Raw genomic sequence first — 22,519 nt, forward strand, 5'->3', positions numbered from 1 at the left:
GAAGTCCAATCAATAAAAAAAATTCAATAGTAGGCGATGGGAAGGTTGTACCTTTCATTTGAGACTAACTTTGCACAAATCGGTCCAGCCATCTCTGAGAAACAGAGGTCACATTTTTTTCCACATACACACATACACACACAGACATTTTCCGATCTCGTCGATTGGCATATGACACGACCCTCCGGGTCGGGATTAGATTGACGAATTTTAGAGTGAATGAGAAAGACAAAAACATTTTTAGCAAATGTTGAAAGTTATGCATTTTTTTGGTGAGCAGTTCTATGTTTCATAGACATTAAATCAATTTTAACTTCGCTTCCTATTAAATAAAGACCCTTATTACAGTACATCACTACAAAAACGAGCTCAATTTGAAAAGAAATCTGAGGATTATGATTGATTACAGAACTCTGGAATTTTCTATTGGAATGTTTTCAGGCAGGAATTTGATATTGATGCTATTAGACAACTGTGAAATCAAGACCAATAGATCAGTTACATATCAGGAGGACCCCATTCCGACAATTTATCAAAAGTCCTCATGATGTTTACAACAACAGGTTATCAAACTACGGATCAGATAATTGTTATTGTAATATTGAATTAAATCAATTTGCATCAATAAATTTTCAACAAAAATTAAATATTTTTTTGGGTGTGGTGGGGGGGGGGTTGTATGGTGTTAAACCCCAAAACCTTCTCTTGGCTACGCCGTTGCTTGGAGTTATTTATTTTGCTTTTCATTTTCCGATATGTTTCAAATCAATCCGATGGTTATAAGTTGGAAAAATTGCAGTCAGAAGGATCGCACAAATGAGCATTTTTGCACTGATAAGTTATCAAGTTCCTTCCAGACAACTTGGAAGTGTTCGGTGATTATTTCTAGCGGTTGTAGATAGAAAAATGAAATACAAAATTAGTTTTATCGAAATAATGTTTGGCTTATTTCAATGGATTATTACTATATTGAACAATAAATAGGCGACAAAGAGTAATCCACAAACAACAAACCATAACTTTTAAAATATTCAAAATAGATATTTGAAGTCTTCAGTAAAGTTATTCGCAAAAGTAAGAGCTACAAATTTGCTGAAGGCATCATTTCGATATAATCACTTCCAAGAAAATTTGTGAAAATATCTCACTCATAGGGTGATTAATCAGTAAAAGCACAATACCAAAAGAAAGAGCATATTGCCTCCATTATATTCTCCGAAGATACTATTGACCTAAAATAAGCCGTTTTGGCGTTAATAATAGATAACATGTTTTTGGTCATATTTCTGGCAATGGAAAATGATAAAAATCTTTCGTCCGCATTTAATGTTTAATATCTCTTTTGATAATAGTCCGATTTCAACAGTCTATGGCTTGTTGGAAAGGTATTCGTTTAAGCTACATAAAAACATATAAATTGTTAATCTATATTGTTAATTTTGGCAGATAATTTAAAAAAACTGCAAAAAACGCCATTTTTACGCATTCAAACATTCATATCTTGGAAACTAAACATCAGAATCAAAAACAAATTAATAGCGTTCATACTGTTTTTTAGTTCTTTCATTTAAAATTGGTTTGGATAAGATCGGTTCAGCCATTGCTGAGAAACACGAATGAGAATTTGTCCGTTACATACACACACACACAGACACACACACACAGACATTGTCCCAAATCGTCGAGCTGAGTCGATTGGTATATAAGACTCGGCCCTCCGGGCCTCGGAAAAAATCTTGAAAGTTTGAGCGAATTCTATACATTTCTTTTATAAGAAATGTAAAACTTTATGTTGAAAATATAAATTGCAAAAAAACATTTTTTACATTTTTATATTTGGGAAAAAAGCAGCATATTATTCAACTATAGCTCGGAACATATTCTCTGCCATTGTGCAGTATTATTTCTTCAAAGGGATCAATACATCGGAAGGCATCTCACGAGGTATGGCATACCTGTCCTAAAAGGATCCTCAGCTACATTAATAATGTACTCCCCGGTTGGGACGACACATGTGGACAAACAAACAACTCGCTTCCAACTACTTTGGATTCGGGCAATTTGTCACATGTAGAGCAAACAGGGGCAGCCTAAAAATATAATGGCCACAGTGGCAAATTAACAACAAATAGGGTCTGATGATTAATACTATGTTCTGGTTCACACTACAAGGTTAAATTATAATTATAATAATTAGCAACAAGAAAAATGTCATCAAGATAGCGTTAATACACGTTTTAACTCGTAGTGTGAACGTAGTATAAACTATATAGCTAGGTAATATTTTAGTTGATTACAGGCAGCTTTTGAAAAATCTATTGTGGTTGATGAAGAAATGCGAATAACTGCTAAAAAGATCGTAATAAAACAAAATAATTCTATTCGTCGGTCCGTACACTCTATAGCGACAAATAGTGCTAATCCGCGTTCAAGGTTATTTCGCACACTCTACGCCTAGTCGAGGTTTCAGTATTTTTTCCCTTCTTTTGTGTTTCTGTTTCTGAGTACCGTTAGCCGGTCAGTGACAAGCCAAGCAGTGTTCTTCTAGTAAGCCGTCTGGATACCGTTGCATACACAAGTTAAGTATTAGTTTACGTTTCCCCTTCTTGGTTGTCTTAATAACGTGCACTGGGCAACTTCCCCTGACGGCGGGTGAGTCCATCTCAAGGTGAGATAGACGTCGAAACAAAATCGGTTCCCCGGCTCAAAGTATATCCGAGCTCGGCCAACGGGCCATTTGTGATCGGACCAAAGAAAAAAAAATGTTTGAACCTGTTTCAGATTTCTCGGGTTCTAGCGGATCGGTATTCGGCCGTGACAGAGATATCGAAAATTCGCTGATAAGCTTCGGGTGGTTGTTAACAGTTTGACTCAGGCAAACGATATTGCTGGCTACGGGCCCTTTACGAAGATGTACAGGGTGTATATTCCAGCTAACAGGGTTGAAGTCAGTGGAGTCGTTTCCGATTCGAGTCTGAATTCCGAGGACCTGCTACAATATGGGACTGGCTGCTTCAAAGACCCCATGCTTAAACCAGTGAAGATCCTGGAGTGCAAACCTTTGCATTCAGCATCAGTCGCAGCTGACGGAAAGAAAACATACGTCAACTCAGACTCTTATCGGGTGACCGTCGCCGGTTCTGCTCTACCCAACTACCTCCTGTTTGACAAGGTTCGTCTAGTTGTTCGCCTCTTTGTGCCGCGGGTCATGAACTGTACTAATTGCAAGCAATTGGGACAGCTTTTAATATTTCTGACCCCCTTAAAAGCATCTTGAAAAGCTTTCTCCCCGCAGTAAAAACATTCTTGATGCAGTTCACTGCGAAATGGCCCCTCCTTTCAGCGATTGTATCCTTCGATGGCTAATTCATCGAACGAGGTCAAGGATTTAAGCACTGTTCTACAATGGAATTGCAGAATCATTATCCCTAAAATCGATTCCTTTAAAATCTTACTAAATAACTTGAAATGCGATGCTTTTGCACTATGTGAGACATGGCTTACTTCAGAAATAGACCTACACTTCCATGATTTTAACATTATTCGCTTGGATCGAGAAGACTCTTACGGAGGAGTACTTTTGGGGATCAAAAAGTGCTATTCTTTCAACCGAATCGACCTCCCCTCGACACCAGGTATTGAAGTTGTCGCTTGCCGAACCAGAATTAAAGGCAAAGACCTTTGCATTGCTTCCACCTACATCCCCCCTAGAGCCTCAGTCAGCCACCGACGGCTTTGCGATATTGCGGAACTCCTCCCCGCACCGAGGCTAGTTTTAGGTGACTTCAACTCCCACGGTACGGCATGGGGTTGCCCTCATGAGGATAATAGCTCTTAACACCCCCCCCCCCTCCCCCCCTCCCCTCCCCCTATGACACGGATTCCTGCCCCTCCAGCGCGTCCGAGGGCCTTAAACCTGTCCCTCTGCTCGACATCGCCGCGGTTAGATTGCATGTGGAAGTTAGTCTCTGATCCACACGGCAGCGACCATCTGCCAATCGTAATTAATATTGCTAACGGTTCAGGGCCACCGAACCGAAAAAGTATAATCGACACAAGAGCTTCCTCCGGAGGAAGAATACGGGTTCCTGGCTGGCTTGATTCTCGATACCGCGATTCAAGCTCAGACTAAACGCGTACCAGACGCGAACACACGCGGGCGTCCTACCAATCCATGGTGGCACAAAGAGTGCTCAGACGAGTACGCGGAGAAGGCCGCTGCATATAAGACCTTCCGGGACGACGCACTGCTAGCTAGCTACCGACAGTACACGATGGCGGAAACGCGCATGAAGAGTTTGATGAAAGCCAACAAACGTAGCTACTGGCGCCGGCTCGTCGACGGACTAACGAGAGAAACATCTATGAGCACTCTTTGGAGTACGGCCCGGCGCTTACGAAACCGAAACAGTACTAACGAGAGCGTGGAATATTCAAACCGTTGGATATTCGATTTTGCCAAGAGGGTTTGTCCGGATTCCACCCCGGCACAGAAGATCTACCGCGCCGCGTCTCGCTTGGGCTCAATGTTTGAGGCGAATTTAATTTGTTGGCAGATTTGTAATGTCAGAAATTTTTTTCACAATTTTTGATCAGAGATTCTTTTTTACAGATGGTAGATTTTTGGCATTTTAATGATAATTTGATAGTTTTTTGGAAATATTGTGATTTTTCACAGATTTTTCGGAAATTTATCACAGATTTTTTTCCTGTTTAAGTTACCACAGATGGTAAAATGATATTTTTGACCGAAACACAGATTTTCAATGTGGCATCCCTGTTTTTTAACGGATGCATGCGTAACCTGCATGATAGCAATCTGTGCTTTCATTGCGCAAAGACGAAAACTTTCTTAGCAACAAATTTACGCGGATTGATGCAAAGCACAGATATATGATTAAGACCACTGCATTCGCTACATTTGTATACGTACTTTAGGAAAGCTAAAATGATGGCAAAATAAAACTAGAAAGCTTGGTCTATACATGATGTGTGATTATATTGTCTAAAATTTGATTTTTCCGTCCGGGTTTTTTTACAACACACAATTTTTAAAAGCTGATCTTGTGCTAAAAAGATTTAGTTTCAGATATTAGTTCAAAACAAACTAACGTATGAAATTTTATACGCTGGGCTGATAGGGTATCAAAAAATCACTACAGAGAAAATTCGGCTAATATCCTTATATTTAGCATAAAACCGAATATCTTCAACCTTGCGAGATCATTAATTTAGCAGCGTTTTTGAATGATTTTAACACTTGTCTCCTCTTTCGTGCCGTTTCGTCGCATGATTGGTCGTTGCATCAAACCATCTTCCCCTCAATCTTTGCAATTATTTTAAGAAAAAGAACATTTTCTTACAAAAATTTACATAAAAAATTTACTGGTTAGTAACAGGCATGATTTGCAACGTATTAAGCATTTGTTAACCTTGAATGCACTGATTCAACGTTAAAATCAGCGAGAAAGTTGTGAATCCCTTCCGGGTCCTAAAGAGGAAATAATTTTGACTTAGGAAAAAAAAAGATATCGGTTTAGCCTATCGTATGAAATTTCATACCTTGAACTACCAGCAGAATTTTCGCAATTGTTTCACCAATTTCTTCCATTTTTTCGCACTAAGCCACATCTTTCACACCTCTCATGGCACTTCGTTCTCAATACGAAACAAGAATTAGTGATTTAGAAGAGAAATTTAATAAGATGTTTTGTTCATATTTTGGTTTGAATTTTGTCCAACTTTGACATTCGAAAACACAATGGCATTTTATAAAAAAAAGATTATTGAGCGTACACATTATAAATTATAGGGTATTAATTAACGTTCACAGAAGACCAGAAGTTTGAAAACGTCTTTATTGTATAACAAGTATGATGCAGAAATGTGTTGTTTTTGCGTATGAAAATACATACGCTAGGACATAATGGGTTAATTAAACTATTCGTAAGAAATATATTTGATTTATTATTACTGTAAATGTACTATATAAATATTTTACATTAAGTAGTATAGTCCTACGTCTACAGTTCGTGCAACCCCATAGGGCTGCCCCTTGTAGTTTTTTTAAATTTAAAAAATGTTCAGGCATCAAATGGTAGAAATTTCAGTTCAGGTAAACTGCGGAAAGTTGGAGTATTAGAGTAAATCTTGGTTTCGGTTTTGCGTTACTGCTATGAAGGTCCATGAGATCGAACTAAATCCATTACTAAACTCAGTTTCCGATCAAAACGTTTGCATCCTATAACACACTTCTGTAGAGAGATTTATTGCATTTATAAACATTCAAACAGAAAAAAACATGATGTAAAACCTCTAGCATAAATAGAAAAGAGTTAATTTTGAAACGCAATGGATGAGTAAAACTGAAACTGTCTTGCTTATCTTAAAAAAAAATCATATGCACTATTGTCACCTACTTACAAAAAACGATTATCCCCACGCGTTGAAATTTGTACCGAAAAACAAATAACGGTGTGTGCGTATTTTTTGCGTTTCAAAAATGACTAGCAAAGCCGTAAAAACAAGTCTGACCCAAATAAAGGTCATTAACGCGAACGCCACCACTGCACACTAAAGTAGGTTTAATAACATTGTGAAAATATCTCTAAACACTATTTGTCGCCATGAATTGAAATATGCAACAAACCACCGAGCAGCTCCACCATCTCATGATATTTAACTTATTACAGAAGTATCCTATTTTTATCCTAATCAGGTCGAATAACAAACAAATGAATAAAAAACGATAATATGCAGTTGAATTCAGTACAGGACGAGTCTAAAATGTCAATGCTATCGTCCTATGCATCGTATTTCGGCCCCGCCTTATCCCCGCCAATTTTTAGACACTAACCAACCAGGCAAAGAGCAGATAGGTTAGTCATTTTCAACGATGCTTTCGGTATAATTTATTATTATTGTCGACCTAATAATAGACCGATAGTGTAGGTACAGCTGTAATGTTCGGTCCAACGGACCAAGCAGGGAAAATGTTCGGAAGCAGGATTAAGTGAGTTGACCTGCTATCAGCTACGAAGAATTGGTCCTCTTTTCAACAAGCATCAGGCAAAACTAGCCGCCAGTCCTGGAAGTGTTCATTGCACGTACATGAGTCCACGTATCCACGCTTCTATTCGTTCGCTATTGGGATTAGGATTGTAAGGCCGTTCCTGAACGGATTATAAACTAACTGTGTGTGTTATCGCTCCGATAGATTGTTAATATCCGTTCGCAATTCAGGAATAGCGAATCTGGATGGAGTTCATGGTTCTGTTTAAAATGATGGGAAACGTTTTTTGATGTACTATGGCTTCAAAGCTACATACACATCAATCGAAGAAAATTCATCACCAATTCAACCATGCCTTGCGCTCTTTCAAACATCGTCAAAAATTATAAATAAAAATTTAAAACTCGCAAAGTAACGCCTTCAAACGAATCGAGAGCATGCCGATGAAAATAAAACTCACCTACAATAATAAACAAGTTTCAAACAAAAGTCATAAATAATCCTATTTTTAGTCGACGGCAATATTCTGCTCTCCTAAATTATATTTGCACTATTTTCCGCGTCTCGATTGCACATAGCTTCTGCTTTTTATCACAACGGTGGAAACTTTACGTAACACAGTACTTCGGTCCACCGGTTGGGAGGTTTGTAGTAATGACTTCTCCTGCTCCGTGACACTTCGCTTAGAAGTATAAAAACATAAGCGTAAATATATCACACGTTTGATAATGTTCCCTGCTATTTTGCCACAACTTCCACGTTTACTGACACGAGTGGCATAAATCAAATTTCCTAACTACGCCAAAGACGTTTTTTATCACAATTAGAAAGGAGCGTTTTTTTTTCTCAGTAGGACACAGATGTTTGGCTTCCATCAATGTCACCGAATCCACGAACTCAACCACGCGCCTCGCGATGTGGGTTCTGCGCCGAAGATATACGCTTTTTTCCCCAAAAGAAACACAAACGCAGCGAAAACCAAAAAACTTAAACAGAACCCAAAGAACGGAAAAACAAAAACGAAACGGAAAGGAAAATAAATCGAACGACCGAGAAAATGCGACTTGTTCACTTGGCGGAGGGCGAAACAAAATTGAGCCGAAATGTAAAAATTTTCTCCCCTCTTCAGAACCCGGTGGACTGATGTGGTGCCGTCAACCGGCGCGCGTTGGGAAAATGAAGGAAATGAGTCGCATTAAACGTGTGTGTCTGTGCATTGGTGTGAGTGTGTGTTATTAGAGCATTTCCATGTTACCTTTCTCGTGCCAAAGATTGGAGGTACAAGTAATTAAACAAACAGCTTGGGGCTTTCGGCTTTATAAACCGAATCCCGTAATAAAACTTGCCCTTTCATTTCATTACACTAAACAGCAATATTTAATAATTGTAGAGCAATTAAAACTAATAGAAAAGACATCAGGGAACCCATCCTGATTGAAATTCTTTTTTTTTTTTTTGAGAGTTGTCCTACTGGAGCTGTAGAGCTAGGTTCTCGGAAGGGCTCCCCGTCAGAATCACATACTACAATTTGCAGACGAGACAGGCAATGTCGCCCACTAAAACACTGCATAAGGCCAATTGTAGCGGGCCGTGATTCTCAATGTGATATTCATTGTACGGTTCAGGTATGTGCGGGAGTAGGGACTCGCGATCGCGTGTATCATCGCGAAGGCTCGAGCTTTTATACGTTAACGTGTTCGATCGCGTGTGCGTTTGTATGTCGCGTGTGCTAACGTGTATGTAACTTCGTGTGTATAAATTCTATTTTATAACCGTGTGCCTTTCGCATATTCGCGTGTGTTCTTTAATAATCGCGCGCGGACCGTGAGTCTAATACTTTATTTTTTGGAGTACTGCTAAGATGCTAAAAGAGTGTGAGATCTTCCATATCACTAGAGTGCCCGGTGATGTCGCCATGGAACGTGTTGTCTAGTGGATATGTGCTTTATTATTTTTTTGTCCTACTGAATGTATGGACCTAAGTTATTAGGACAGAGAGTAATGGTTTCCAGACGTGACCGATTCATGAGCGCGCGAAAACGGACGTTTGTAGATTCGTGTTTGCGACAGCGTTTGAAACTTCGTGAGTGCTAAAACGATCTCCTTATTACCGGGGTGTTACTAAGTTTGCGCGAACGCGAACATAGGTGTGCGTTGTTAATCGCGAAGGGCTTAAGCGTTCGTACGTTAACGTGTTTGTCACATGTGCTCGCGTTCATGTGACTTCGCGTGTACAAGACTGGATTTTGTAACCGTGTGGCATTTCCTATATACGCGTGCGTTCTTGGATGGTCACGCGGACCTTCATTCTGATAGTTAGTTTTCGGTGTACAATTCACATTCTGACAGGGAGTAAGTTACCCCATATCACTAGAGTCCTCGGTCATGTCGCCATGTAACGTGGTGTCCAGTGGATATGAGAGCTTTCTTTTTTTAATTGATCCAATTGAAGGCATGGACCTAGCCTGCTGAAATCAAGAATAGAAACATCCGGAAGTGACCGATTCATGATCGTGCGAGTGCGGGAGTTTGTAGGTTCACGCTTGAGACCGCGTTTGAAAATTTATAGGAGCTGAGACATTCACTTTATCACTGGGATGCCATCATGTTTCCTAGATCGCGGGTGTAGATGCCGGGGATGATCGCGAAGGGCTCAAGCATTTGTATATTAACGTGTTTGTCACGTGTAAGTGACTTTGCGTGTATAACTTCGATTTTATAATGACGTAGTGTGTATTTTTGTTTGATCGCGCGCGGACCGTGAATCTGAAGCTTAATTTTTGGTATATGGTACAGATGGTAGTCCGTTTTCCCATATCACTTGAGTTTCAGGTCATGTCACCATGGAACGTGTTGTTTAGTGAATATGAGCGTCATTTTTTTGATTGGTTCAACTGAAGGCATTAGTCCAGACCGCTAGGACCGAGGAAAGAATTCCGGACGTGACTGTTCCATGTTCGCGCGAGTGGTGGGTTAATGTTGGAGACCGCGTTTGGAAGTTTAAAGATGCCACGTTTACTTAACTATCAGGGTGTTTTCATGTAGGCGAAATCGAGGGCGTAAGTATATGTGGATTATTGCAATTACATGGTCGCGTTTATGGCCAGGTTGGTGTTATCGCGAAGGCCACGAGCGTTTGTACCTATATGAGTATAGATAGCGTATAGTACAGATATACTAATAAAAGGAATCATAACATGCCGAATAAAGAAAAAAGATGCAAAGAGCTTGACTAGAAGTGCATAAATTGAACAATACTATTTTGGTAGACATAAATAATAGAAAATCAAACTAATAGATGTACAAAAGAAACAGATTAATGAAGTAGAATAGAAAAACATATGTAACATGCAATCAAACTCGTCTAAATGCAGCAAATGTTGTATATTTATCATTAAAGACAATTGCATGCTGTTAGACTTTCATCATGCTATGCTGGCCGGGAATGGATGACTCGCGTGCGTCGGTAAATTTATTTTACCCTAATTTATCCAACCCGATTTTCCCGAATGAATAGAACCAAATGCTCAGATTGATCACCAGAAGTATTAGCCACTATTCTATCATATACGTCAGTTCTGCATCCATTCCCTGACCCAACTGTCACAAATACTCAGACGAACACATACATAGATAGACATACGACTAGCACATAACAGTTCTACACTGGTACGAAAAACTACGATTATCACAAAAATACAACTAATAGTTTTCTACTTATTGTACTTTATTAAATTAATTTAATTATTAAATTGATTTAATCGGTATATGCACGATGACGAAGTCGACCGATAAATGGACACACAATGACTCTCTCCGTGAGGCCCGTCCACGAATACCACCAATAGAACAATATTTGCAAACACGGCACACAGCTAAAGTCAATCTACGTCGATCCGCCAGTCGGCCACAACACCGCGCATAGACCAGTGGTTTAGCGTTGGTATGCGCAGGTGCAGAGTATGAAGCAACATATAACATAAAAAGGCACATCAGCCCACTCGGTCTCCTCGATGCACCACTATCGAGGCGTAATGCAATACCCATCTTAAAGCAATTGATGCTTGATGATGTTTGCAATACCGTCAAACCCCCAAACCTTGGGGAGGTGGAACCCATCCTGATTAAAATTCGAACATTTAATTACTGCTTTTCTATCACTAAATGTACAGAAAATTGGTAACTCTCATCAGTAAACATTGTTGTAGGAGATTGCTACAGCACAACAGTCCCATCTGTTTTTTTTTTCGAATGCGAATTATCCGGTGGAATGCGATGCACAATTGAATATAATCACGTTTTTTTTTCGCAAGTTGCCCGACTAAAGCTGGCGTTCTCGGAAGGGCTCCCCGTCAGAATCACTCACTACAATTGCAGATGAGACGGAAAAAGTCACTAAACCACTGCTTCAGGTCAGTTGCATTGGACCGGTATTCTGAATGTGATATTCATTGTACGGTTTAGATATGTGCCTTCGCAATCGCGTGTATAATCGCGAAGGGCTCAAGCGATTACACGGTAAGGTTTTCATGTCGCCTGTGCTAACGTGTATGTAATTTCACGTGAATAAATTGTATTTTACAGCGAATTTTATACTTAATTTTCGGTGTACAGTTCAGACGCTAGTAGAAAATGAGTTCTTCCATATTACTAGAGTAGGACTCTAGGTCATGTCACCAAGGAACTGTTGTGTTGTTTAGTGGATATGAGCTTTATTTTTAGATTGGTCCAACTGATTGTATGGTTCTAAGTTGCTAGGACGCAGAGTAAATATTTTCGGACGTGACCAATTCATGATCGCGCGAACACGGGTGTTTGTGGGTTCGCGTTTGAGACCGCGTGTGTAACTTCGTAAGTACGAAAACGTCCACCTTATCACCGTAATGTTACCAAGTTTGCGCGATCGCGAGCGTAGGTGTGCGTGGATGATCGCGAAAGGCTTAAGCGCTGATATGTTAACGTGTGTGTCGCTTGTGCTCCCATGTATATCACTTCACGTGTATGAATTCGATATTGTAACCGTGTGGCCATTCACATATTCGCGTGTGACTGGATGGTCGCGCGGACCGTCATTCTGATATTTATTTTTCGGTGTATTGTTCAGATTCTGACAGGGAGTGAGTTACTCCATATCACTAGAGTTCCCAGTCATGTCGCCATGACGTGTTGTGTAGTGGATATAACAGATTTCTTTTTTTTTATTGGTCCAAATGAAGGCATGGACCTGGTATTGAGGCATAGACTGCTGGACTGAGGATAGCCTTCCGAAAGTGACCGATTCATGATCGCGCGAGCGCGGGAGTTTGTGATTTTACGCTTGCAACATCGTTTGAAAATGTATAAGTGCTGAGACGTTCACCTTGTCACCAACATGTTATCATGTTTGCGAGATCGCGGGTGTATGTTGCGGGGATGATCGTGCAGGGCGCAAGCGTTTGTATGTTAACTTGTTAACCGCGTATAGCCGACTTTATAATCTTGTTCACGTGTGTTTTTAGATGATTACGCGGACCTTGAATATATTATATTTCCTGATTGTACATCATATTATCATGATTTAATCTGTTCCACAATATTCCGTCACGTCACACGGTCAGTTGCTGCTTGTCTCCAACCTCTCGGGTGCCCGATACACGCCACGTTCTGCTCCACTTGGTCCAGCCACCGGGAACGCTGCGCTACTCTCCGTCTTGTACCTGCCGGGTTGGAGGTGAAAACCAACTTGTTGGGGTTGTTGTCCGGCATCCTCACAACATGCCCCGCCCACCGTACTCTTCCAGTTTGAGCTACTTTCCGGATACTTGGCTCACCATAGAGTCGCGCATGTTCGTGGTTCATCCTTCTCCTCCACACGCCATCCTCCTGCACACCACCGAAGATCGTTCTCAGTACCCTTCTTTCGAAGACTTCGAGTGCTTGCAGATCCTCCTCGAGCATTGTCCACGTTTCGTGCCCGTAGAGAACCACCGGTCTAATTAGTGTGTTGTACATGGCGCATTTCGTGCGGTGGTGAAGCTTCCTGGATCTCAAAGTTTTGTGGAGCCCATAGTAAGCACGACTTCCAGAGATAATACGCCTTCTGATCTCCCGGCTGGTGTTATTGTCCGCAGTCACCAATGAGCCTAGATAGATGAACTCGTCAACCACCTCAAACTCGTCGCCGTCAATCGTAATACTACTGCCCAAGCGTTCCCTATCGCGATCGGTTCTGCCAGCCAGCATGTACTGCGTCTTAGGCACATTTATCTTCAGTCCTGCTCGTCCTGCTTCGCGCTTCAGTCGGGTACACAGATCTGCTACCGTCTCCTTGTTTCTACCGATTATGTCCACGTCGTCAGCGAAGCACACGAACTGTCCGGACCTCGTGAAAATCGTGCCCCGCATGTTGAATCCCGCTCTTCGCATTACACCTTCCAGCGCTATATTGAACAGCAGGCAGGACAACGCATCGCCTTGTCGTAGTCCTCTGCGTGTTTCAAACGGACCCGAGAGGTCGCCCGAAACTTTGACACAACACCTTACACCATCCATCGTAGCCTTAATCAGTCTTGTCAGCTTCCCAGGAAAGCCGTTCTCGTCCATCATTTTCCATAGCTCCACACGGTCCACCGTGTCACATGCGGCTTTAAAGTCGATGAACAGGTGATGTGTCGGGACCTGGTATTCACGGCATTTTTGGAGGATTTGCCGTATAGTAATGATTTGGTCGCTTGTTGATCTGCCGTTGATGAAACCGGCTTGATAACTCCCGACAAATCCATTTACCAGCGGTGATAGGCACCGGAACAGAATCTGGGATAGCACTTTGTATGCGGCATTTGTCACCGTGATCGCTCTGTAGTTTTCACAGTTCAATTTGTCGTCTTTCTTGTATATCGGGGTGATGACCCCTTGCTTCCACTCCTCCGGTAGCTGTTCCCTGTCCTAGATTCTTTCGATTATTCGGTGCATGCATTCCGTCAGTTTCTCCGGACCCACCTTGAAGAGTTCCGCTCCTAGATCATCCTTACCAGCTGCCTTGTTGTTCTTGAGCTGTTGAATAGCCTCGTTAACCTCATTCATAGTGGTACATCCCCGTCGGCTGCGACACTGACATAATCGTCCTCCTCGAACGCCCGATTGTCCGCCTGCGCACCATTCAGATGTTCATTGTAGTGCTGCCTCCACCTTTCGACCACCTCACGTTCGTCCGTCAAGATGCCACCTTACTTGTCTCTACACATTTCGGCCCACGGCACAAAACCGTTGCGAGAGTCATTCAGCTTCTTGAAGAACGATACAGCAGCTCCATTTCCTCTCTCTTATAGACTCTTCCAGGCGGCGCTTTTTGTCCTGAAAAAGACGAGTCTGCTGTTTTCGCTTCCGTCGATATAACTCCACGTTCTGACGAGGGGCTTGAAGCAACATCGCTGCGCGTGCTGCATTCTTCCGGTTCAATATCTCTTGGCACTCGCCATCGAACCAATTGTTCCGTCGACTCCTCTGTACGGACCGTGAATCGGATGCTTAATTTTCAGTACACGGTTCAGATGCTACAAAAGAGTGAGTTCCCCATATCACTATAGTTCTCGGTCATGTCGCCATGGAACATGATGTTTAGTGGCTATGAACATCATTTTTTTGTTTGAAGGTATTCAACATATGCTATTAGGGCCGAGGATAGAGACTTCCGGAAGTAACCGATTCATGATCGCGCGAAAACGGAGGTTTGTAGGTCTCAGGAGTGAGACCGCGTTTGTGATTCATAAGTGCTGAAACGTTCACTTATTCACCGGGGAGTTATCCTGTTTGCGAGATATCGGGCGTAGGTGTGCGTGGAGGATCGCGAAGGACTCGAGCGTTTTCATGTTTACGTTGTTGATGTGTTTGCTAGCGTCTATGTAACTTCGCATGTATAAACTATTTTTTATAACCGTATGGCCATTCGCATATTCGCGTGATCTTGAATGATCGCGCGCGGACCGTGAATCTGATGCTTAATTTTTAGTGTATGGTTCAGATGCTAGAAGAGAGTGACTTCTCCCATTTCACTAAAGCTAGTAGTCATGTCGCCATGGGACGTGTTGTCTAGTCAATATGGGAGTCATTTTTTAATTGGTCTGGTTAAGGGCTGCTAGGATCGAGAGTAGAGACATCCGGACGTGACTGATTCATGATCGCGCGAGCAATGGGTTAATGTTTGAGACCGTGTTTGTAAATTTATGAGCCTAGCTCTCCTCCACTTCTAATCGTCAAGGAGAGCGATGCAGGTTGGACAGCGGATCCATCTGAAGTAGGTCACTGCGGCGTCTACCTGGGTCATTCACGGGGAGTGAGTGGACCCGGCGATTATTCGCCCCGTCGCTAGGGAGGTTCCAACAAAATAACAAAATTCACCTCCCTAGCTAATTGTCAAGGACCGCTGCCGGAGCAGCCAACTTAAATCGGGAGAACACGGCCATTGCTGTCCTGGCTGGTCGGACGAGACCATCCGCCTTTCCGCCCAGCAGCAGCAGCAGTGGAGAGAATTGGAGGGAATAAACGGTAAAATTTATATTTGTTTGTTTACCCTTTTGTTTGCATACGAAAATCCGAAATTCTTGTAGAGGTACCTAGGCCGCCCTGATAAGAAGGGTCCGCCGGGCAAACAGAACCCGAGTAGTGGGCAAACCGCTACTTTACAAATACGGGATATGAACAAAACTATAGATGGGCGGGTATGGTATTTTAATACACGGACCCGAACCCGACTATTCTTTTTGTAAGTTAACAAAACCCGAACTCGACCCGCTTCCTCATAAAAAATAAATAAAAATCCGTACCCGACCCAAACTCGATTTTCAACAAATCAATTTGGAATCCCGGCCGATCGAAAGCATATTTACGTCCCGAGCAGTCTCTAGCAAAAATAGCAGAACGCAGCGAGGGGAGGCGAGAATCAGAGATGTTATGCACCTCAGAGCAAATAAAGAGAAGAATAACAAACGCTCTTTGCACTTCTCATGCGAACCACCGCTCTTCTCTTTCACAATAAACCTCTTCACTCCGATGCGTGTTGCTCCCACACGTGTATTCTACTCCATGGCTGCACGCCACAAAGAGTAGAAATAAAGAGGCTCTTTAGTGTGAATCTTGTTCCTACGCGCACGTAAGTAGAGAAGACAACCAAAAACATTTTTAAAACGTTCTTCCGATCAGACTTTATCTGAATTGTTGTTTGATTCGCCTTCTTACCTGCTTTCCAGTGAGGGGAAGCACAAAAAAGTAGCTCTTCCAGGTGACTCTTTGAACGAAATTGTGCAGCTCTTGGTGCACAGATTTTACTCTTTTTCGTTTTCAAATTTCTCTTTGTGCGGTCGTTCTGCAGATCGCAGTGTTTTTGTCCTGCTCTATTTTTAATCGGTGTATTTCACTCTTTGTGGCTCATTATGTGAGCAAATAACAAGCCTGGCGAGAATACAAGTCGGTAAGCTTAAAATTCTTTTACTTTCTTTGTTTTGTCGTGTTGACGATTTACGGATTCTTGGTAGTAGCACATTGGCCGCCCTGTCACTTATGGTCCGCCGGGCAGGTAGATAAAAGTATTTGGGAAACCGCTACAAGCATTTAGCATCTCTTTATTCCAGTGAATAATAAATGGAAATATCATAGTACAGAGAACATACGTCACTACCAGGTACGCTATTGTCGCCATTTCGTTTGGTTGGTACTGATCACACAAAGACTTCAAATTGGCCGACATACTTATACCTCTATTTAGGATACAGTATACAAATGTTCACACAAGTATTACGAACTTTTTTGTTCGAAAAAGCCGAATCCCCATCATCATCTAATGCAAAAAGCTGAAACTGCCAATAAATTTTATGTTTTGACGACATGCAATTAGTAAGAGACTGAAATACATGAAGCACCTTTAACATTAAGAGCCATAGTACTCGGTTCTGACAACATAAAAGTCACTTTACACTTGTCCAGGCATGCCGCATACTCAGGCGATTCGCCGTCGCACTAGGGTCGAATCCTGGCCAAAATTATTTACTGCTGATATTTCTAAAAATAGACAATAACTAGTTTTTGGAACAATTTGGCATCTATCCATCTAACAGTGCAGAGGTCAATTGTCTACATCCTTTCGAAGACTAGTAATCTCGAGAAGATCTTTGTGAATACGTTTGTTTTTCTAGTTGCATAAACAGATAATCAGTGGAAAAGTGAGAGGGCAAGGGACGCCTGTGCACGTATTCATAGAGAAACGTTTTTCCAAACATAGTATTTGGCCCTACAGCATTTCGGTGTACCTCAAATTAGTAAAAAAATTCAATATTTTCAAATCGCTTGGAATTTGTGGAGTTTTTATGTTTTTTGGATAGCTGGAATCTTGTTTTGTAATACTGCAACTTTGCCAGATCTCGCCGTTTAATATATTTTTTGTCATTCAAGTTTAGAATTAAATGTTTAAAGAACGTATTTTTTAAAATTAGTGCAATGCACAGCAACACTAATATTTTCAGTTAGTTTTAGGCTGAAGTTATACAAATGGTTGTGTTCAACTACGTTTGTAATAATATTTTCTTATTTAATACAGTCATTATCGCTAGAAAGCAAAATTGCTGGATGTATAATGTAAATTATTAAACAACCCCTTAGAATATCACCATTTTGCATCCATGCAAAAATTCTTTACCAATTTTTGACATGCTCCTAATTTTGCCACATTATACAGCAGGTTTTCAGGTATGTAAAAAATATAACGAAACAAAGTCAAAAAAAATATTTTGGTTATTGGCCAGGAATTTGTTCTAGTTCCTCCTCTGTGCGTCGACAAAAATGCCATAACATCCTGCTTTCTGCAGTAGAAGTCAAAGTGTTAAGTCGTCGGAAAGCTCAAACCTTGCTCAAATGACCCTATTCTACTAGAGTGACAAGAGAAAATGACCCCTATCGGCCCACCCCTGAGTCGATTTCTAGTCCCACCAGGAGTACTAGCTCCAAATTTGAAGCAAATCGGACAAGTCTAGCTACCGGACCAACGCGCCTGAAATTTGTATGGGATTGTTCGTTAATTTACATGAAAAAAACGACATTTTCGCCGCTAGGTGGCACTGTATGCAAAGTATCATCACTGTAAGTGAAAATAAGAAAAATAATTTAATTGTCTACAAGTTTGTCGAAGACTGCTAGTTCTTAAACTTTAACTTAAACTTTTAATACTAGTCATGTTTTGTTTAGAACATTTTAGATTCACATGTCACCGCATAGAGGGCGCCAACACTAACTTTTCAACGGAGAGAGATAGAAATTAGGTGCCTTCTACAAAGTTGTAGAACAGGCATTTTGCGATAATTCTTCCGAATATTTCAATATTATATCTCTCTTCCACGAAAAGTTTGTGTTGGTGCCCTCTATGCTATCACAGGCGGAACTAAAATTTTCCAACCAAAACATAACTTGTTCTATGTACTACAATTCTTCTGAACTTACTATTCAGCTAAATCTAATTATTATCTTTCTTATTTTCACATACAGTGATATGACGATGCATGCAGGGCCACCTAGCGGTAAAATGTGAGTTAAAGGATTTTCTTCACGTAAATTGTCGAAAAATCACATACAAACTTCAGGCACGTTGGTCTGCTGGCTAGACTTGTCCGATTTGCTTCAAATTTATAACAAGTACTCCTGGTGGAACTAGAAATCGACTCTGGGGTGGGCTGATTGAGTTTTATAAAATTCAATATTTTACTGGGCATTCCACCATTTCCTAAATTTTCTTCCTTCACATCCTTCCTCTTTCTTGAGTACTGGGGCTCTTAATATTAAAATACTTCATGTCTTCTAGTCCCTTACTAAATAAATATCGTTAAATAGATGTTGAACAGTATTTTACGGTCGAGATGTCATAATTTCGAAACGGTTAACTTTGAAGGTTAAGATATTTGAAGGAGTATTATAAAAAGTACAGCGTAATTATGAAGAATCAGCTCTTCAAAAAATATCATTTAGAGATTTCGCGTCTTCAGCAAAGTTGTTGGCAATGATATAAGAATGTGGAGACATTTGGATTAGGATGTAAGTAACCTTGAAAGCCTCTCTTTGTGTACTTTCTCTTTCGAATATTACGACGTCACTATATTGCGTTTTGCAAAATAATAACACTTTGCACTAATTTTCTAGTACACATCGAAAGCCGACGGTTTTTACTAGAATATTATGCAAAGAGTTGTGTAGTAAATGTTGAAACGACCGAGTAATCAACAGAAGAGAAAAACAACAAAAAGAATCTCATTGTTACTTACGTCTTAATCTAAATTTTCTCCAGAAATACATCTTTTAATCCAAGGTATGAGTCTTCAAAATATTAAAAAGTTTAAACAAAGAAAATTGATTTTTTTAAAAATTTCGGGAATTTATTTCTATATCTCGATATGCTGTAGCTTTCATCTATGCAACAAAGTTATTTCTAATATCTTTCACAACAACTTTGCGAAAGATACCAAGTCTTTGAATGTTTTTGGAAAAGTTAATTCTCTATAATTATTTCTAGGGGGATTATTTACCATTGTTATAAAACTTCAGCACACTCGAGTTGGTTTTTTTTGTCGAACAGTGTTAAAGTTGTTTTTTTTGTCAAACGGTGGTAAAAAAAATGTTACGATAAAAAATTGGTCGACTTGAACTTGACGCATTTTTCATTGTGCATAAAAAAGCATCTTACCTATTGTTTGATTTTGACATTTGCTCTTCAGTTGACAAAATGGCATAGATGCAAGAGGAGCAATGGAGCAAAATTTTGCTCGCGTATCTCGATAACCCGAACTACTCGAACGCCAAGTTGAAGAGATTATTAAACGTGGCCGCATCAACTGTCACCAACATAATAAAAGTGTTTGGAAAACGTTTGTCGACAGCCGGGAAGACTGAATCGGGGGGAAATCGAAGCAAGCTGAGAGTGTCTCTTCAACCGTGGATCGAGCTAAAAAAGGAGCCGGATTGTCGACTTACAAAAAGCTGGTGACGATAAGCAAAACGAGTCGGCTAGATCGCGGAAGCTGTATACGAAGATACTGACGAAGTTTGATTGCGTGATACAGGATGACGAAACCGTCGCCAAGGTAGCCCTTAAACCTTTTCCTAGACAGGAATATTATACGTCGACTGGAAGAGAAAAGGTGGCAGAGATTTTCCGAAACATTTAACTGTAAAAGTTCGCAAAGAAATATCTCGTGTGCCAAGCCATCTTTTCTTGCGGTTTGAAGAACAACATTTAAATTGCAATTGGAGCCATCAACCAGGAAATTTATGTGCAGTTTCTCAAGCATCACAATTGTTCCATCTTGTCACAACGAAAAAGTCTATGAAGTAGTATGCCGCGAGCAACGTTACAGTTCAAAGCAAACCGGCGTTCTGCGACCTTGAAAGTGACCAAGAAAGCTATTCAAAACTTGATGGAAGGAATTAAACAAAAGTCCCGGCAATTCGCATTAAATTAATTGATTTGCGTAAAAAGCTCGATAACAATAACTTCCTAGTGCACATCAGTCTCTTCTAATGGCTGACTCTTGAATTTTTGGTGGTTTAGTGAAAAAGTAGATATGGTCAAAATACACTAATTGATTCTGAAACATTATCCAAGTGACGTCGCTCAATTTAGATCCCCGCGCTAACCCGATCAGAAGAGCATAACAAAACAATAACACAATTATAGCTATGGTTGATATTTATAACAACTGGGGTTGAATTCAGATGACGGAATTAAAAGTGGATTGCGGACAGTTTTCTATACTATCAATATTATAACATAACCTGTTATGAAAGATCAATTTATGAATTGATCGTTTGTTACTAAATCACTGTCATTAGATGATTATATCAAATACAGTTTTTATCTATTCTCTCACAGAGGTTTCAATAAAGGTTTGGAAAAAAATTAGATCTCATTTTGTTTTAACTTTGATAAAATCATATCAAATTTTGTTACAATTTTGTTATCATTAGCTAGTTTTTTGCTTTAATTTTTGTTATTTCAACAACTAACCAGCCGGATTTATAACAGGCTCTGTTTCAAAATATTTTTGAAATAAATAACTCCAGTTGTTATAAATCTGTTGTTCTCTTCTGATTGGGAATCCCTAATCCTTAATCGGATTTTCTTAACCATCTCTTTCCACTGAACGTACCTTAGTGGAAATCTCAGATGAAATGATGTACCCCCTCTGCTAGAAATACCAATGTCTCGATTGTAATGATAGTCTAGGAGCAACTCTTCATAATACACTCTATGAGTGTCCATACGTGTTCTGTGCAGTCGTCAGCGCTCATTGATCGAATTAATTGTTGGCGGTTACAAAAGTGAAATCGTGATCTTGTGACAATTTAGTTTATAATTATATCTACTTTAAAAAAATACAAAAAAAACTATTCTCTCACAACTGATCACTCTTTCAGTATTGCTTGATGTCCTGTATACCTGTTTTAAAAAATCAATGATGATGCCTTCATCACGACCAGAACATCAAGAAAAGGTAAATGGTTGGGACGGGTATAGCGTAGTTGGTAAATCGATTGCCTTGTACGCAGCTCACCTGGGTTCGTGTCCCAACCCCGCACATAGAGATTTTTCTTAAGAGATTTTTCTAACCCGAAGAGGCGAATGACCTTAAACCTCTAAAGTAGAAATAAAAAAGTCAATTTGTTCCGTTTCATTTCTTTTGTTTGCGTGGGTGGGAGGAGGGAACCTACATATTGTTCAATTAAACACTGACAGTATTTGACAGTATATGACGAAATTTCGGTAATTAAATTGGTCAAATTCCAAAACTCTCAAAACCTTTCAAATGATATTCACTACATGTTGCCAAACGCTCTAAATATGGAAGAGTCAATGGCCAATTTACATGCACGATTTTTTTTCGAATATGCAGATTGCATAACATATCTGCTAGGTGATTTAGGCCCGCATTTACTATGCTACTATCGAGCGAGTAAACCATAACCAAACCGTCACCTTCCTCCCAGTATTTACCGCTGACCACATTTTCACGGACAGGTTTGTATCTATTATACCCTATCTACTGTAACCGCTCATCCCTTTCGGAGGAAAAAACACGTTGCAGGAGCGCGTGTTCTCGAGTTTCCATGTGTATAGTGATCGTCTGCCTTGACAGTTGGACACTTTGCACTGTATATTTGTATGGCTTTTCCGAGTCGCGGTGGGTGTCAATTCAAGCTAACTTGACTCTACCGTTTAGGCATACATACAAGACAGGTGCCGTTAGTCCACTGAACGAGTGGTTATTTGGAATGGATATGGGGTTAGAATAATTCACAATTGGGGTTTCAACATACCGCCCAATAAATCAGAGAATACTGCTCCTTCGCTTAGATAAAATTTGGGTTGGTTTCATAAGGTCCAACGATCTAAACTTTGATTTAGTAATGAGAGCTGAATAAGTACAAGTAGCATTGTCCTTGGGTAGATACTTTGATGTGACGCCTGTGTTTACTTTGTCAATAAACTTTAATGTT

General features: G+C 40.4%; 1 protein-coding gene across 4 annotated transcripts in view; it reads right to left on the bottom strand.

The window, feature by feature from the left end:
- Window positions 1-8,115, bottom strand: part of LOC131681286 (ELAV-like protein 3) — a 50,597-nt gene extending 42,482 nt beyond the window's left edge. For 2 of the 4 annotated variants that reach the window (XM_058962012.1, XM_058962011.1), the window contains exon 1: window positions 7,473-8,114. The gene's annotated coding sequence lies outside the window, so the exon portion shown is untranslated. Of the gene's footprint in view, window positions 1-7,472 lie in introns of all 4 variants that reach the window. The other 2 variants (XM_058962013.1, XM_058962009.1) reach the window with 2 other exon arrangements.
- Window positions 8,116-22,519: the final 14,404 nt, after the last annotated feature.

Source organism: Topomyia yanbarensis, chromosome 2 (assembly GCF_030247195.1).
Source record: "Topomyia yanbarensis strain Yona2022 chromosome 2, ASM3024719v1, whole genome shotgun sequence".
NCBI lineage: Eukaryota > Metazoa > Arthropoda > Insecta > Diptera > Culicidae > Topomyia > Topomyia yanbarensis.